The 18529-nt window shown below is 36.7% G+C and overlaps 2 pseudogenes; both read left to right on the forward strand.

Moving 5' to 3' along the window:
- The first annotated feature begins 3988 nt into the window (after positions 1–3988).
- Positions 3989–4751, forward strand: LOC129356562 (gastrula zinc finger protein XlCGF57.1-like; annotated as a pseudogene).
- Positions 4752–9684: 4933 nt separating this feature from the next.
- On the forward strand, positions 9685–18249 carry LOC129356590 (gastrula zinc finger protein XlCGF8.2DB-like; annotated as a pseudogene).
- Positions 18250–18529: the final 280 nt, after the last annotated feature.

Here is an 18529-nt window from a genome sequence, read left to right on the forward strand (position 1 = left end):
TTCTACTTCCGGTGATTTAAAAAAAAAGCTGGTAAAATAGGCAGCTCTGATAACTATAACCTAGTACACACTCTGAAGTCTTTGAACTTATTCTTTTGCCAAAATTTGCAGATTGTTATGTCTGTAGACAATCAATTTGGGTTCAAGTCCAACCTGATACATGAGAATTACTGGATAATTATAACAGTAAAAACTCTACAGTTTTTCTGTGTTTTTAGACGCCACTAAGGCTTTTGATCGTGTAAATCAGAAAAAAACTAATTTAAAATTGTGCAACGCTGTTGTGGGCAAATATATAGTAAGATGTCTGTCCTATTGGTGTGCTAATCAAACTATGCAGGTCAAATGGGACAAGTGTATGTCTGCATCCTTTCGTCTGAGATAAGGAAGCATTTTATTTCCTATGTTGTTTAATTTTCATGTGAATTATCTCTCTAATCTCCTGAACCTGTGTAGAACTGGCTGCATGGATGGTGAAACTATTATTAATCATTTAATGTATGCTGATGACCGAGACGTTTTTAGTCCCAGTTCAGCTGGTCTTCAGAAAACTGCATCATGTTGGTAACCTACATGATAAATTCAATCCATCAAAAAGTATCTTGATCTGTTGCACTAAGGAGGAAAAAAATAGGGCATTTCCAAATTTCAAGCTGTCTGGGACTCTATTGAATTTCTCTAATGAAGTAAAATATCTTGGTCATGTGTCGACAGACTGTCTGTGATTTACCGTCAGGTCCGAATGTCATCTGCTCAGGCAAATATCCTTGTTTAGATCATATTGTACATCACTGTATACTGCACATTTGTGGTGCAACGTTCAAAGAGCCAGTCTTCAAAGATTGAAGGTGGCTGACAATGACTTTTGTTAAATAAGCCCAGATGGACCAGTGCCAGTGAACTGTTTGTATCCGCTCGCGTCAGCATTTTGATGGCTGTTTTAAGAAAGCTTATGTTTAATTTTATTTGTCATATAAACGAGTCTAATAATAGCATATCCTACTGTTGATGAAATATATTGCAGTAAAATATATTGCAGTAAAATACTCATCTGTACTCTGGAGACATTGGTATGACTGCCTCCTGAAACGCTAGTAGCCGTTATTTTATGTCTTTTTTCTACTTTTATCAATTTTTTTTCTTCTTCTTTTTTAATGTAATTTGGACTTTGAGTCTGTAATAAAATCTATCTAAATCTATCTATAGTCTTCAACTTATTGAGTAAAATCTGCTAAGTGGCTTGACTTAGATAGGTTGGCTAAGGAGGCTATTAAACAAGAAGTTATTGATATGCCAGTAAAATGATTTAAATCTGAAGACAAAGGTATAGTTTGGAGAGGAAGCAAGAAGATTTGGAAAATTAGGTGGAATAATGAAATAAATGGAAGGCATTTATATACAATTGATGTAGTAATGGTTAGAGGAATAAACAGGAGGGAGGAGATAATTATGAATAGAATAAGAACCAGTCAGTTTTTTTAAATGGAACTCTTTTTAAGATGGGGAAACATCTTACTGGTTTATGTAGTTGGTGTGATTCTATGGAACATGTTTTTATTGTAGAAAATATGTAAATCAAAGATATGAGAATTTGAGACATAGATATGAGGATCCAATAGGTGGCAGTAGTGCAACAACAATGGATGCAAACTGCCGTTACAATGTAAAGGAGATGAAGAAGAAAAAGTAGAAGAAGAAACAGAAGACAAAGAGGACAGCACATGGTCTGTTTTGTTGAATGTTTGAGTGTTTCTCTAATAAATATCTCCAGTCCAGCATAAACCAGTTAATCAGCGAGCAGTGAACTGCAGAAACATTGACAGAGTTTAAAGAAATCATCGTCCAGTCGGAGGAAGAGATGGATGATCAGCGCAGACTGCTTGATTTCTCCCGGACTCCCCAGATCATCTTACACCAAATAGGTAGGAAACAGCAGCGTTTGGATGCAGGTTAAGGTCTAAATGTCTGCACCTTTCTGCATGAGGATCATTTTAGTAAACGCTCTTTTCCCGGATAAATGTTTTGTTAGCAGGTAAATGAACGCAGACATCACAATGAGAATGGCTGATTTATGGAGAGAAAATGGAGTTTCTCACAATCTGAGCTTTGTGCTGCGTCAGTGTTTCGTTGTGTAGTGGAAGTAGTGTCAGTAGTCAGTTAAAACGTTGTAGCTCTGGAAGAAGGGACTTTGTAACGGCAGCCCCAACACAAATACACACATCATGTGCAAATAAAGTTGCCGAAAGTGAAGAAGAGTCTGTTTCGTGAGTGCAACACTATTTGTGTGTTTGGTTTCCATCCATCCGTTTTCTAACTCGCTTATCGTGAGAGTTGCTGATGCATCTCCAGCAGTTGCAGTTATTAGAGGATGATCAGGGTCTCTGCTCCAACTCTTTATTTCTAACGGGTCGATTTGTTCAATTTTAGATATTTTTTCCATGTAACATTTTTTTTGGGCTTCTGGGAGAAGCTTTTCACAATATATCCCACTTTGTTTCAAACTGCTTTTCAGCATTATGGAAGAGGATAATACAGCGAAAACGTGATAAAACCATCAAAAAATGTTTGTTTTGGTATGTTGCCATACAAGATGGCGCCCAGTGACGTAAACGTCACACGCAGTGACGTCACTTCCAAGCCTCTGGACTTTCAGCAAATGGACCCACAGTTCTTCCTGTCTAACTTAGAAAAGCAAATAATAAAGGAACAAAAAATAAACAACTATTAACCTACAAATAAATTCATGTTTATAACTCAACCCCAAAAATTTAAAGTACAAAAATTACATTTAAATATTATTCAAAGTAATAAAAAAATTATATATTGAAATAATACAGTTTACTATTAAATACTAACAATAATCCCTACGACATTTAATTTTGTAATAAAATAATTTTTTTTAATCCGTTCATTTGAAAATTCTCCAAATGTCAGCTGGATTTGTCAACTGATGTGTATCTTCGTCTACGCTGTTGAATTTTCAATGTTATTTTTTTCATTTCTGTCTTAAACTGTGAACAATTTCTCCTATTTACTTCAGTAAAGTTAACAATTTCTCTTTTCTCTGTTTGCTTATCCAGATTCCCTGAAGTGTAACGTTTATAACCAGGAGAGGAGATCCACTCTGGACCAGGAGGAGTTAGAACCTCTGCAGGTGAAACAAGAACAGGAAGAGCCAGAAGATCATCAGATAAAAGAAGAACAGAAGGATCTAGAACACCTGCAGATAAAAGTGGAAGAGAAAGAAGTTTACTGCAGTCAGGGTGAAGAACTGATTGAATTAAAACAGGAGACTGATACCTGCATGGTGGTTCCTGTTGATGAGCAAACATACCAAACTGAATCAGAACCAAACAGGAACCAAGACATCTTAAAAAAGCCTGATGAAACTGAGAACCAACATCAGGACAGAAGAAAACCTTTATCAGGTGTCATCTGTAAAAAACAATTGACAGCTAAATATGCTGTCAGTGATCATATCAGAATTCATGAGGGTGAAAAACCGTTTTCATGTGTGACATGTGGAAAAAGTTTTAGTCGTAAACAGCTTTTAACTCGGCACATGATGATTCACACTGGTGAAAAGCCGTTTTCATGTGTGAACTGTGGAAAAAGTTTTCGTCAAAAACAGCATTTAACTCAGCACATGATGATTCACACTGGTGAAAAGCCGTTTTCATGTGTGACATGTGGAAAAAGTTTTAGTCATAAACTTTGTTTAACTCTGCACATGAGGATTCACACTGGTGAAAAGCCGTTTTCATGTGTGAACTGTGGAAAAGGTTTTAGACATAAACAGCTTTTAATTCAGCACATGAGGATTCACACTGGTGAAAAGCCGTTTTCATGTGAACTGTGGAAAAAGTTTAGTCAAAAACAGCATTTAACTAAGCACATGAGGATTCACACTGGTGAAAAGCCATTTTCATGTGTGAACTGTGGAAAAAGTTTTAGAATTAAACATTGTTTAATTCAGCACATGAGGATTCACAGTGGTGAAAAGCCGTTTTCATGTGTGAACTGTGGAAAAAGTTTTATTGAAAAAAGGCATTAACTCGGCACATGAAGATTCACACTGGTGAAAAGCCATTTTCATGTGTGAAGTGTGGAAAAAGTTTTATTGAAAAACAGCATTTAACTCAGCACATGAAGATTCACACTGGTGAAAAACCGTTTTCATGTGTGAACTGTGGAAAAAGTTTTAGACATAAACGGGATTTAACTCTGCACATGATGATTCACACTGGTGAAAAGCCGTGTTCATGTGTGAACTGTGGAAAAAGTTTTATTGAAAAAAAGGCATTAACTCGGCACATGATGATTCACACTGGTGAAAAACCGTTTTCATGTGTGAACTGTGGAAAAAGTTTTAGACATAAACGGGATTTAACTCGGCACATGATGATTCACACTGGTGAAAAGCCGTGTTCATGTGTGAACTGTGGAAAAGTTTTATTGAAAAAAAGGCATTAACTCGGCACATGAAGATTCACACTGGTGAAAAGCCGTTTTCATGTTTGAACTGTGGAAAAAGTTTTAGTGAAAAACAGACATTAACTCGGCACATGAGGATTCACACTGGTGAAAAGCCGTTTTCATGTGTGACCTGTGGAAAAAGTTTTAGTCAAAAACCGCATTTAACTCAGCACATGAGGATTCACACTGGTGAAAAGCTGTAGAAGTATTTTCCATACTTTTCCTATGTTGAGGTTCACTATAGAATTGATTTTGTTAAAAACTAGAATGAAAGACTGGAGGGTTTCATGTCTATAAAGCTGAAAATTTTAGTATTTAAATGTGATCATATGGACGTTGTGCAACCATCAAAAAACAATAATGATAAACTTTGTTATTGTATTAACATGTTTATATCAGACTGTATGTTGTGTGTGTGCAATGTGAAGAGCAGAGGGCTCAGCTCAGAGCCCTGAGGAGAGCCAGTACTGATGCTGATAGATGAAGAGACATTGTGGACCTTTGTGACTAATTTCATGCATTAACAGAGTTTGACTGGACATGGACTCCCTTCCAGAACATTCTCACAGGATTGGACTTGAGGGATTGATTTGTATTATTCTGTGCAATAGAGTTTGTGGGCTTCTATTTTTTTAATTAATAAAATCGACAATAGAATGTATGTAATGGTTGAGTGTTTTCAAAAAATCTGCAAAGAAGTATTTGTGATAGTTTTGTGTTTATCGTAAAATGAGATTGAAACTGATTTAATTTTGTTCCAATTATATTAATCAGTTTTACTTTACCTAATTAAAATCTATTTAGATAAAAAATGCATTTGCATTTTACATCAAATTCAAGATTCATCACAAACTAATTTTCATGCATCGATTGCTCATTGTACATGTGATAAATTTCTATTATTTGCTCTTTTCTGCTGCAGCTGTTGGATTACTTTCTTTTTATGTTGAAACTATTTTATGTTACTTGAGGATTCACACTGGTGAATGTTACTTGCACACCAAAAGCAATGTTTTTGGTGAGCAAAAATTGTTTCATTATCATCTTGATTTTGGAAACTCCCATATTTTGAACAAGAGGATGTTTATCATCTAAATAATTGACCGACCTTCAGTAAGGAAGAGGTGTCATCCTGTCCACCCTGTGGCTACGCCACTGTGTATAAAACCTGGTCAACTGGATCTGGGCCAGGGAGTGACCACATTGTGTAGAGAGTCCTATATATTGTGAGAGCTTGCAGCTCCAAGTCAGAACTCATTGCAGGTTCAGATGCTGTGCTGTGGTTGCTGTGTGTTCTCTGTTTGCAAACGACAGAAATAAAGAATTTTGCAATTTTCCAGAGTCTCAAGCCTGATCTGTTCCACACAGATTAGATTTTTCTTTCCACTGCAGCATTACAACTGTACTGGGTGTAGCCACTGTGGTTCCTGTAACTGATGAATTGCCGGTTCAAAGTCCCCACATCCATCTCAGTTGTTGAGTCCTTGAGCAAGGCACCAAACCTGCCTTACCTGCTGTTAGTCAGAAGTCAGATGGCAGCGATTGTGCAGCAGCTTCTCTCAATCTTCCCTCGAGTAGCTGTGGCTACAATGTAGCTTTAACATGTAAAGCACTTTGGCATCCTCTGCTCTAGATAAATCACTATACATACATTTACCACTTGATTTTTTTTTCTTTTTCTGTTTTTTATTAAAACTGGTCCTGTCTGGCAGTGTGGCATTCAGCATATAGAGTACCAAGGTTAAGCCCTAAATACCTTCATAAGTGAACTTTTACATTTGCACAGATTCCAAAGCAGTAATAGAAAATATTCAGGGAGAAAGAAATAAAGGAAAGATCTAGTACTTGAAATTCAACATAGCTTATTTAGATTATATAGAGGTGGCATTGATATTTGGTTCTGTTGGGTGTCAGCACATGAAGGTGTAAAAGGCAATGAAAAGGCAGATAAATTAGCAAAAAGGGCTTTAGATCAGGCAATAAGAATTAAAATACCTATTTGGAAAGGGGAAGGAAAATCAATTATTAAGAATAAAGAAATGGAAATATGGCAGAAAAGGTGGAATGAAGATAAGAAAGGAAGGAAATTATATAAAATAAAGAAGTCAATATTTAGTAGAAATATTAAGGAGTGAAATAGAAGGGAACAAATAATTATTAGATTAAGAGTAGGGCATACATATTTAAATGATACTTTATATTAATAGGGAAGAAAAATAATGATATGTGTGAAGAATGTGGAGAGAAAGAAAACGTAGAACATGTATTGATGAGCTGTAAAACATGAAAGTGAAAGTGAGAAATTGAGAAGAATAGTTGGAAGGTCAGATCAAGAATAGAGTTTGAAGAAATACTGGGAAATGATGGGAATATAATGGATATTTGCATATTAAGGAAAGCATTATTTATTTATCTACAAAATTAAAAAATAGAATCTGACTGATGTAAAATACCTTTGATACACACTCGTGTACTGTAGGTGGCGGTATGCACCTTAAAGTTTCTTGCGATCCCCCAAAATAGAAAGAAGAAGAAGAAGCAGCCGAAGAAGAAGAAACAGAAGATGGCGCCTGGTCTGTTTCGTTGATTGTTCGAGAGTTTTAGTGAATACAAGTTTGAAGAAACATTGACAGAGTTTAAAGAAATCATCGTCCAGTCGGAGGAAGAGATGGATGATCAGCGCAGACTGCTTGATTTCTCCCGGACTCCCCAGATCATCTTACACCAAATAGGTAGGAAACAGCAGCGTTTGGATGCAGGTTAAGGTCTAAATGTCTGCACCTTTCTGCATGAGGATCATTTAGTAAACGCTCTTTCCCGGATAAATGTTTTGTTAGCAGGTAAATGAACGCAGACATCACAATGAGAATGGCTGATTTATGGAGAGAAAATGGAGTTTCTCACAATCTGAGCTTTGTGCTGCGTCAGTGTTTCGTTGTGTAGTGGAAGTAGTGTCAGTAGTCAGTTAAAACGTTGTAGCTCTGGAAGAAGGGACTTTGTAACGGCAGCCCCAAAACAAATACACACATCATGTGCAAATAAAGTTGCCGAAAGTGAAGAAGAGTCTGTTTCGTGAGTGCCACTATTTGTGTGTTTGGTTTCCATCCATCCGTTTTCTAACTCGCTTATCGCGAGAGTTGCTGATGCATCTCCGGCAGTTGCATATTTAGGTTTATATTGTACATATTTCATACTTTAGTTGCACTTTTCCAACTGGATTTTCTTCATTGTACATATGTAAATCCAAAGTAATTCAAAGTCTTTCTATCTTGTTATTAGAGGATGATCAGGGTCTCTGCTCCAACTCTTTATTTCTAACGGGTCGATTTGTCCAATTTTAGATATTTTTCCATGTAGCGTTTTTTTGGGGGCTTCTGGGAGAAGCTTTTCGCAATATAGCCCACTTTGTTTCGAACTTCTTTTCAGCATTATGGGAGAGGAGGATACAGCGGAAACGCTATAAAACCATCAGAAAATGTTTGTTTTGGAATGTTGCCATACAAGATGGCGCCCAGCGACGTAAACGTCACACGCAGTGAACAGATAAAAATTAAGAAATGATTTAAAATCAATTTTCTACATCTGGGAAGCAATTTGAACAAATTCGCGAGCTTCACACATTTGAAATTTTAAGTGTCAGGTGTTTTAAACAGACATTTGATGAAGTACATTTGTCGCCTTTCTTGTTGATGCATAAAATATATACATATAGAAAAACTTTCACACATAACATGTATTGCATGCATGAGAAATATTTCACTCAGCAAACTGACAATGACTGAGAGCTCTGGCTCGGATGAAATTTACAGTTCGGACAACCACCTCCATGACATGGTGCATTTTTAGCGACTTGCAGCTTAATGCTTCCTGATGCAAAATACAATGAAATGTCCAAAACTCCCCCCTTTATTTGCAGCTTGTACTTTCTCTCTGAACTTTGTCACAACACCTGTCTTTTTCCCAATCATTGACGGCGCACCATCAGTAGCCAGGCTTATGGCGCGGGACGGTCCAACAACAGAGCGGAAAATGTCTTCAGATGTCGTAGTGTCGGCCATTTTTATTAATTTTTTTTTCAATGGTAATGGTCCGGCTGGGGGCATTTAGACCCCGGGCCGGGCTAAATCGTTCGGCGGGCCGCTTCCTGTCTAACTTAGAAAAGCAAATAAGAAAGGAACAAAACTTAACAACTATTAACCTACAAATAAATTCATGTTTATAACTCAACCCCAAGGATTTAAAGTGCACGAAAATTAGATTTAACTATTATTCAAAGTAAAAAAGAAGTAATGTATTGAAATAATACAGTTTACTATTAAATACTAACAATAATCCCTACGACATTTAATTTTGTAATCAATAAAATTATTTTTTTAATCCGTTCATTTGAGAATTCTCCAAATGTCAGCTGGATTTGTCGACTGATGTGTATCTCTGTCTACGTTGTTGAATTTTCAATGTTATTTTGTTCATTTCTGTCTTAAACTGTGAACAATCTACTATTTACTTCAGTAAAGTTAACACTTCTTCTTTTTATCTGTTTGCTTGTCCAGATTCCCTGAAGTGTAACGTTTATAACCAGGAGAGGAGATCCACTCTGGATGAGTTAGAACCTCTGCAGGTGAAACAAGAACAGGAAGAGCCAGAAGATCATCAGATACAAGTCGAAGAGAAAGAAGTTTACTGCAGTCAGGGTGAAGAACTGATTCAATTAAAACAGGAGACTGATACCTGCATGGTGGTTCCTGTTGATGAGCAAACATACCAAACTGAATCAGAACCAACAGGAACCAAGACATCTTAAAAAAGCCTGATGAAACTGAGAACCAACATCAGGACAGAAGAAAACCTTTGTCAGGTGTCATCTGTAAAAAACAATTGACAGCTAAATATGCTGTCAGTGATCATATCAGAATTCATAAGGGTGAAAAGCCGTTTTCATGTGTGAACTGTGGAAAAAGTTTTAGTCGTAAACAGCATTTAACTCAGCACATGATGATTCACACTGGTGAAAAGCCTTTTTCATGTGTGAACTGTGGAAAAGGTTTTAGTGAAAAAAGGCATTAACTCGGCACCTGAGGATTCACACTGGTGCAAAGCCGTTTTCATGTGTGAACTGTGGAAAAAGTTTTAGTCATAAACTTTGTTTAACTCGGCACATGAGGATTCACACTGGTGAAAATCCGTTTTCATGTGTGAACTGTGGAAAAAGTTTTAGTGGAAAACAGCATTTAACTCGGCACATGATGATTCACACTGGTGCAAAGCCGTTTTCATGTGTGAACTGTGGAAAAAGTTTTAGTGAAAAAAAGGCATTAACTCGGCACCTGAGGATTCACACTGGTGCAAAGCCGTTTTCATGTGTGAACTGTGGAAAAAGTTTTAGTCATAAACTTTGTTTAACTCGGCACATGAGGATTCACACTGGTGAAAATCCGTTTTCATGTGTGAACTGTGGAAAAAGTTTTAGTGGAAAACAGCATTTAACTCGGCACATGATGATTCACACTGGTGAAAAGCCGTTTTCATGTGTGAACTGTGGAAGAAGTTTTACTGAAAAAAAGGCATTAACTCGGCACATGAGGATTCACACTGGTGAAAAGCCGTTTTCATGTGTGAACTGTGGAAAAAGTTTTAGTCATAAACTTTGTTTAACTCGGCACATGATGATTCACACTGGTGAAAAGCCGTTTCATGTGAGAACTGTGGAAAAAGTTTTAGTCATAAACTTTGTTTAACTCGGCACATGATGATTCACACTGGTGAAAAGCCGTTTTCATGTGAGAACTGTGGAAAAAGTTTTTAGTCGTAAACAGCTTTTAACTCAGCACATGAGGATTCACACTGGTGAAAAGCCGTTTTCATGTGTGAACTGTGGAAAATGTTTTTGTCGAAAACAGCATTTAACTCGGCACATGATGATTCACACTGGTGAAAAGCCGTTTTTATGTGGGAATTGTGGAAAAAGGTTTAGTCAAAAACAGGATTTAACTCGGCACATGAAGATTCACACTGGTGAAAAGCCGTTTTCATGTGTGAACTGTGGAAAAAGTTTTAGTCGTAAACAGCTTTTAACTCAGCACATGAGGATTCACACTGGTGAAAAGCCGTTTTCATGTGTGAACTGTGGAAAAAGTTTTAGTCGTAAACAGCATTTAACTCAACACATGATGATTCACACTGGTGAAAAGCCGTTTTCATGTGTGAACTGTGGAAAAAGTTTTAGTCATAAACTTTGTTTAACTCGGCACATGATGATTCACACTGGTGAAAAGCCGTTTTCATGTGAGAACTGTGGAAAAAGTTTTAGTCGTAAACAGCTTTTAACCCGGCACATGAGGATTCACACTGGTGAAAAGTCTTAAAAGTTCACTATAAATGTCATTGTAATAAAAATCTGTTATTTACTGGAGGGTTTACATCTATAAAGTGGTGGAAATTTTTTAATTAAGTTGTTAAATGTGATATTTATTTGCACCAAGGATGTGTGTTTGTAGCAGTAGGAAGCAGGCCGATTTGAGAAGCAAAATGCCTGAAGCCGCAGCTACACTGATAGCTTGACTAGACAAAATATGCAGTCAGAAAGAAAATGTTATCACCTTAGCAGGAGAATGGATCAAAGACTAGAAGTCCTGAGAAACTCTTGTTTTGTAGCCCAGAGAAACAAGAAACAAGAGAAAAGTTTTTATAACCTCAAGAAATTGACAGACAGGATCTTCAAGAGCTACGAAAATGTGCTTGGAAGACAACAGCTGCATGGATGCAGGATGACAACATTGTTTGAGCAGAGACTTGTGACTGAAATCTGGTCTCCTTCTATGCAAATGATTTGTAAGCAACGCCTCAATGTAATAAATATTGAGTTGTATGAGAGCACGTTAGAACTGGCCTGGAGACGGAGATAGCAGACGTCCTGAAGCTGGCTCTCCATTCAATTCTATTGCATTTAAAACTTCAACTGTATCTCTTTCGTCATATTGTGAAATGTTTGATAAATGTTTTGTGTTCAGATCCAACAGTTTCCTTGAGAGATTTTCTTGCTGTTGTTTTGTAATTGTTTTGCTTACAAAATATTCATGCCTTACAGTGAGTAATTATCTTGTTTGGATTAAAAACATTTAATCATTCTTTTTCAGCGTTATTCATTTATGCATTATAACAAGTAATCGTCTCACAAAGATTCAATGTTCCAGAATCTTATTGTAGCATTCATATTAATGTTATAATGTTGTGCTTTTAATGCTTCTTGGGATTTATTTGAACATTGTTCTGCAAAAGCAGTGAAAAGGTCAACTGCCATTCTCAGTGCTCTTGTGGACCATTGTGACTAATTTCATGCATTAACAGAGTTTGACTGGACATGGACTCCCTTCCAGAACATTCTCACAAGATTGGACTTGAGGGATTAATTTATTATTCTATTCTGTATAGTAAAAGTGTGAGGGATGGATGATGTTTATCTTAATACACTAATTATCAAAAATACAATGTGCTGTTATGCACTGACTTTACATTTCTTTGATGATTAGATTAAAAAATCCATGTATAAACTTTATGAAATCATTCATTGATTGTTCATGATTTTTTAAAAGTTTGGTTGATTATTGTTGTCTTCAGTAATTCTCTGTGTGTCTTTTGTCTTAGTTGTATTTTTGTTTTTCTGCTCTTTTCTATTACGAGGAAAACATTTCACCTTCTGCCACGAGAACTGGCACTGAGAAAAATCTGTAGATGTGATGATCGTAGGATCCACAAGGTGGCAGTAATGCAATGACATGAATGCAGTTAGTCATAAAACACCAAAGAAGAAGAAGACAAAGCAAAAGAGATGAAACGAGGTTATGGCTGTTCATAACAGAATTATTTAAATCTGAAGACAAAGGTATAGTTTGGAGAGGAAGCAAGAAGATTTGGAAAATTAGTGGGATATAAATAAATGGAAGGCATTATATACAATTGATGTAGTAATGGTTAGAGGAATAAACAGGAGGGAGGAGATAATTATGAATAGAATAAGAACCAGTCAGTTTTTTTAAATGGAACTCTTTTTAAGATGGGGAAACATCTTACTGGTTTATGAAGTTGGTGTGATTTTATGGAACATGTTTTTATTAGGTATAGAAAATATGTAAATCAAAGATATTAGAGTTTGAGACATAGATATGAGGATCCAATAGGTGGCAGTAGTACAAGAGCAATGGATGCAAACTGCCGTTACAATGTAAAGGAGAAGAAGAAGAAAAAGTAGAAGAAGAAGAAGAAGAAGACAAAGAGGACAGCACATGGTCTGTTTTGTTGAATGTTTGAATGTTTCTCGAATAAATATCTCCAGTCCAGCTTAAACCAGTGAATCAGCGAGCAGTGAAACTGCAGAAAACATTGACAGAGTTAAAGAAATCATCGTCCAGTCGGAGGAAGAGATGGATGATCAGCGCAGACTGCTTGATTTCTCCCGGACTCCCCAGATCATCTTACACCGATAGGTAGGAAACAGCAGCGTTTGGATGCAGGTTAAGGTCTAAATGTCTGCACCTTTCTGCATGAGGATCATTTTAGTAAACGCTCTTTTCCCGGATAAATGTTTTTGTTAGCAGGTAAATGAACGCAGACATCACAATGAGAATGGCTGATTTATGGAGAGAAAATTGAGTTTCTCACAATCTGAGCTTTGTGCTGCGTCAGTGTTTCGTTGTGTAGTGGAAGTAGTGTCAGTAGTCAGTTAAAACGTTGTAGCTCTGGAAGAAGGGACTTTGTAACGGCAGCCCAAAACAAATACACACCATCATGTGCAATAAAGTTGCCGAAAGTGAAGAAGAGTCTGTTTCGTGAGTGCAACTATTTGTGTGTTTGGTTTCCATCCATCCGTTTTCTAACTCGCTTATCGCGAGAGTTGCTGATGCATCTCCGGCAGTTGCATATTTAGGTTTATATTGTACATATTTCATACTTTAGTTGCACTTTTCCAACTGGATTTTCTTTCATTGTACATGTGTAAATCCAAAAGTAATTCAAAGTCTTTCTATCTTGTTATTAGAGGATGATCAGGGTCTCTGCTCCAACTCTTTATTTCTATCGGGTCGATTTGTCCAATTTTAGATATTTTTCCATGTAGAGTTTTTTTTTGGGGGCTTTCTGGGAGAAGCTTTTCGCATATAGCCCACTTTGTTTCAAACTGCTTTTCAGCATTATGGAAGAGGAAGATACAGCGGAAACGCTATAAAACCATCAGAAAAGGTTTGTTTTGGAATGTTGCCATACAAGATGGCGCCCAGCGACGTAAACGTCACACGCAGTGAACAGATAAAAATTAAGAAATGATTTAAGATAAATTTTCTACATCTGGGAAGCAATTTGAACAAATTCGTGAGCTTCACACATTTGAAATTTTAAGTGTCAGGTGTTTTAAACAGACATTTGATGAAGTACATTTGTCGCCTTTCTTGTTGATGCATAAAATATATACATATAGAAAACTTTCACACAATAACATGTATTGCATGCATGAGAAATATTTCACTCAGCAAACTGACAATGACTGAGAGCTCTGGCTCGGATGAAATTTACAGTTCGGACAACCACCTCCATTACATGGTGCATTTTTTAGCGACTTGCAGCTTAATGCTTCCTGATGCAAAATACAATGAAATGTCCAAAACTCCCTCCTTTATTTGCAGCTTGTACTTTCTCTCTGAACTTTGTCACAACACCTGTCTTTTCCCAATCATTGACGGCGCACCATCAGTAGCCAGGCTTACGGCGCGGGACCGGTCCAACAACAGAGCGGAAAATGTCTTCAGATGTCGTAGTGTCGGCCATTTTATTAATTTTTTCTTCAATGGTAATGGTCCGGCTGGGGCATTTAGACCCCGGGCCGGGCTAAATCGTTTGGCGGGCCGCTTCCTGTCTAACTTAGAAAAGCAATAAAGAAAGGAACAAAACTAAACAACTATTAACCTACAAATAAATTCATGTTTATAACTCAACCCCAAGGATTTAAAGTGCACGAAAATTAGATTTAACTATTATTCAAAGTAATAAAAGAAGTAATGTATTGAAATAATACAGTTTACTATTAAATACTAACAATAATCCCTACGACATTTAATTTTGTATCAATAAAATTATTTTTTTTAATCCGTTCATTTGAGAATTTCCAAATGTCAGTTGGATTTGTCGACTGATGTGTATCTCTGTCTACGTTGTTGAATTTTCAATGTTATTTGTTCATTTCTGTCTTAAACTGTGAACAATTTCTACTATTTACTTCAGTAAAGTTAACAATTATTCTTTTTATCTGTTTGCTTGTCCAGATTCCCTGAAGTGTAACGTTTATAACCAGGAGAGGAGATCCACTCTGGACCAGGAGGAGTTAGAACCTCTGCAGGTGAAACAAGAACAGGAAGAGCCAGAAGATCATCAGATAAACGTGGAAGAGAAAGAAGTTTACTGCAGTCAGGGTGAAGAAACTGATTGCATTAAAACTGGAGACTGATACCTGCATGTGGTTCCTGTTGATGAGCAAACATACCAAACTGAATCAGAACCAAATGGGAACCAAGACATCTTAGAAAAGCCTGATGAAACTGAGAACCAACATCAGGACAGAAGAAAACCTTTATCAGGTGTCATCTGTAAAAAACAATCGACTGCCAAATATGCTGTCAGTGATCATATCAGAATTCATGAGGGTGAAAAACCGTTTTCATGTGTGAACTGTGGAAAAAGTTTTAGTCAAAAACAGCATTTAACTCAACACATGATGATTCACACTGGTGAAAAGCCGTTTTTATGTGTGAACTGTGGAAAAAGTTTTAGTGAAAAACAGGATTTAACTCGGCACCTGAGGATTCACACTGGTGAAAAGCCGTTTTCATGTGTGAACTGTGGAAAAAGTTTTAGTCATAAACAGGATTTAACTCGGCACCTGAGGATTCACACGGGTGAAAAGCCGTTTTCATGTGTGAACTGTGGAAAAAAGTTTTAGTGGAAAACAGCATTTAACTCGGCACATGATGATTCACACTGGTGAAAAGCCGTTTTCATGTGTGAACTGTGGAAAAAGTTTTAGTCGAAAACAGCATTTAACTCGGCACATGATGATTCACACTGGTGAAAAGCCGTTTTCATGTGTGAACTGTGGAAAAAGTTTTAGTCATAAACTTTGTTTAACTCAGCACATGATGATTCACACTGGTGAAAAGCCGTTTTCATGTGTGAACTGTGGAAAAAGTTTTAGTCGTAAACAGCATTTAACTCAACACATGATGATTCACACTGGTGAAAAGCCGTTTTCATGTGTGAACTGCGGAAAAAGTTTTAGTGAAAAAAAGGCATTAACTCAAACACATGATGATTCACACTGGTGAAAAGCCGTTTTCATGTGTGAACTGTGGAAAAGTTTTAGTCGTAAACAGCATTTAACTCAGCACATGATGATTCACACTGGTGAAAAGCCTTTTCATGTGTGAACTGTGGAAAAGTTTTAGTCATAAACTTTGTTTAACTCAGCACATGATGATTCACACTGGTGAAAAGCCGTTTTCATGTGTGAACTGTGGAAAAAGTTTAGTCGTAAACAGCATTTAACTCAACACATGATGATTCACACTGGTGAAAAGCCGTTTTCATGTGTGAACTGCGGAAAAAGTTTTAGTGAAAAAAAGGCATTAACTCAACACATGATGATTCACACTGGTGAAAAGCCGTTTTCATGTGTGAACTGTGGAAAAGTTTTAGTCGTAAACAGCATTTAACTCAGCACATGAGGATTCACAATGGTGAAAAGCGTTTTCATGTGTGAACTGCGGAAAAGTTTTAGTGAAAAAAAGGCATTAACTCAACACATGATGATTCACACTGGTGAAAAGCCGTTTTCATGTGGGAACTGTGGAAAAAGTTTCAGTCATAAAACAGAGTTTAACTCAGCACATGAGGATTCACACTGGTGAAAAGCCGTTTTCATGTGTGAACTGTGGAAAAAGTTTTAGTCATAAACTTTGTTTAACTCGGCACATGAGGATTCACACTGGTGAAAAGCCGTTTTCATGTGTGAACTGTGGAAAAAGTTTTAGTCATAAACTTTGTTTAACTCAGCACATGATGATTCACACTGGTGAAAAGCCGTTTTCATGTGTGAACTGTGGAAGAAGTTTTACTGAAAAAAAGGCATTAACTCAACACATGATGATTCACACTGGTGAAAAGCCGTTTTCATGTGTGAACTGTGGAAAAAGTTTTAGTCATAAACTTTGTTTAACTCGGCACATGATGATTCACTCTGGTGAAAAGCCGTTTTCATGTGTGAACTGTGGAAAATGTTTTTGTCGAAAACAGCATTTAACTCGGCACATGATGATTCACACTGGTGAAAAGCCGTTTTTATATGGGAATTGTGAAAAAGTTTTAGTCGTAAACAGCTTTTAACTCGGCACATGAGGATTCACACTGGTGAAAAGTCTTAAATGTTCACTATAATGTCATTGTAATAAAAATGTGTTATTTACTGGACGGTTTACATCTATAAAGTGTGGAAATTTTTTAATTAAGTTGTTAAATGTGATATTTATTTGCCCCTAGGATGTGTGTTTGTAGCAGTAGGAAGCAGGCCGATTTGAGAAGCAAAATGCCTGAAGCCGCAGCTACACTGATAGCTTGACTAGACGAAAAATGCCAGTCAGAAAGAAAATGTTATCACCTTAGCAGGAGAATGGATCAAAGACTAGAAGTCCTGAGAAACTCTTGTTGTAGCCCAGAGAAACAAGAAACAAGAGAAAAGTTTTTATAACCTCAAGAAATTTACAGACAGGATCTTCAAGAGCTACGAAAATGTGCTTGGAAGACAACAGCTGCATGGATGCAGGATGACAACATTGTTTGAGCAGAGACTTGTGACTGAAATCTGGTCTACTTCTATGCAAATGATTTGTAAGCAACGCCTCAATGTAATAAATATTGAGTTGTATGAGAGCACGTTAGAACTGGCCTGGAGACGGAGATAGCAGACGTCCTGAAGCTGGCTCTCCATTCAATTCTATTGCATTTAAAACTTCAACTGTATCTCTTTCGTCATATTGTGAAATGTTTGATAAATGTTTTGTGTTCAGATCCAACAGTTTCCTTGAGAAATTTTCTTGCTGTTGTTTTGTAATTGTTTTGCTTACAAATATATTCATGCCTTACAATAAGTATTATCTTGTTTGGATTAAAAACATTTAATCATTTTTATTCAGCGTTATTCATTTATGCATTATAACAAGTAATCGTCTCACAAAGTTTCAATGTTCCAGAATCTTATTGTAGCATTCATATTAATTTATAATATTGTGCTTTTAATGCTCTTGGGATTTATTTGAACATTGTTCTGCAAAAGCAGTGAAAAGGTCAACTGCCATTCTCAGTGCTCTTGTGGACCATTGTGACTAATTTCATGCATTAACAGAGTTTGACTGGACATGGACTCCCTTCCAGAACATTCTCACAAGATTGGACTTGAGGGATTGATTTGTATTATTCTATTCTGTATAGAGAAAGTGTGAGGGATGGATGATGTTTATCTTAATACACTTATTATCAAATACAATGTGCTGTTATGCACTGACTTTACATTTTCTTTGATGATTAGATAAAAAAAATCCATTTAAAAACTTTATGAAATCACTCATTGATTGTTCATGATTTTTTAAAAGTTTGGTTGATTATTGTTGTCTTCAGTAATTCTGTGTGTCTTTTGTCTTAGGAAAACATTTCACGTTCTGCCACGAGAAGTGGCACTGAGAAAAATCTGTAGATGTGATTATCGTAGGATCCACAAGGTGGCAGTAATGCAATGACATGAATGCAGTTAGTCATAAAACCCCAAAGAAGAAGAAGACAAAGAGCAAAAGAGATGAAACGAGGTTATGGCTGTTCATAACAGAATTATTTAAATCTGAAGACAAAGGTATAGTTTGGAGAGGAAGCAAGAAGATATGGAAAATTAGGTGGGATATAAATAAATGGAAGTCATTTATATACAATTGATGTAGTAATGGTTAGAGGAATAAACAAGGGAGGA

Source organism: Poeciliopsis prolifica, unplaced genomic scaffold (genome assembly GCF_027474105.1).
Source record: "Poeciliopsis prolifica strain line A6 unplaced genomic scaffold, Auburn_PproV2 SCAFFOLD179, whole genome shotgun sequence".
Classification (NCBI taxonomy): domain Eukaryota; kingdom Metazoa; phylum Chordata; class Actinopteri; order Cyprinodontiformes; family Poeciliidae; genus Poeciliopsis; species Poeciliopsis prolifica.